This window comes from Rhagoletis pomonella, unplaced genomic scaffold (genome assembly GCF_013731165.1).
Source record: "Rhagoletis pomonella isolate Grant_MI unplaced genomic scaffold, Rhpom_1.0 Rhpom_scaffold_00002, whole genome shotgun sequence".
Lineage (NCBI taxonomy): Eukaryota > Metazoa > Arthropoda > Insecta > Diptera > Tephritidae > Rhagoletis > Rhagoletis pomonella.
The window spans coordinates 33660815-33662062 of record NW_023458556.1 but is presented as its reverse complement, the minus strand read 5'-3'; positions in this window follow the sequence as shown (position 1 = coordinate 33662062).

The window sequence follows — 1248 nt, the reverse complement described above, 5'->3', positions numbered from 1 at the left end:
TCAAAAAGAAACACAGTTACAAACAAAAAAGCTGAAAAGAACGGTTAAATGTAAAATTTAAAATAACTGAAAAATCAAAAGAGAACAAAATACCACTTAGCAAATAAAAAAAAAAACCTAAGACCGAATATAAGGGCGCCACTGATGTAGTAGTGACGCCCGGTGCTAGCCCACCCTAGTATTGATAGCCCCATAAAACAAATTCCTATCGTGCCTCCCTACATGAAGAAAAGGGTCAACATTCCCAATTTAGATTATAATTTGATTGACACTTCATTTCTTAAATCTAATTCTTAAAAATAATCATCCTAACGCTAAGTCTTAACTTTAAAGTGAGTGTTTGAAAAAAAAAAACTAAGACAAAGGTAGGCAATGTAATTCAGGTAATTATATTAGTTGTAAGACTATAGTTAAGGCAAATATTTTGTTGTTTAGATTAGGGCTTAGTTAAGGTATATAGGGCATATCCGTTAGGAAAATCAGGTAAGTAAGTAAATTTAAGGTAAGTCTGGTAAGGTAGGTCCGGTAAGTATACTAACAACAAAAGTTAATTTAAGTAAATCAGGTAAGTAAGCCTAAGTAAGTATGCTTAGTCAAAGGTAAGTATTCAATATAAGATTTTAATCTGCGTTAATCTAAGCTTAGGTAAGATCAATGGTAATGGTAAGTAAAGGTATTTAAGTCTAATTATTTTCTTTACTCTTATAATTTCTCTTTATTTTAGGTTTATTATTATTATTCTTTATTTATTATGATTTATATTAAAATATTTGTTATAAAGTGGCCTTTTCTTTTTTTTATACTTTCTCAATGTTTATTTATTTAATTAAAATTATTTTATTTGAATTTTTATTAGATTTATTTTATGATAATTTATATTAGGTTATTTTATTTAGATATATTTCGTTCTATTATGTATACTTAAAATTTGCATTTATTTGTTTGAAATTATGTTATTTTAAATTTTACTAGATTGTAATCTATTTTATTTTATTTACCTTTAGTTAATGTTATTTAATTTTAATTAACTTGATTGAATTTTTATTTATTCTGTTTTATTTAACTTTATTTAATTTAATTATACCTAAGTATTAGTTTTACTTTAATTAGTTTCCGAATTAGTAATATAAGTTCTGTTAGTGTAATTTAAGTAAATTGTATTTTATTTATTCCCATATTATTTTATTTTACTCGTAATTAATTTTATTTAATTCAATTCACTTAATATTTATTTAAAATTTCTGTTTC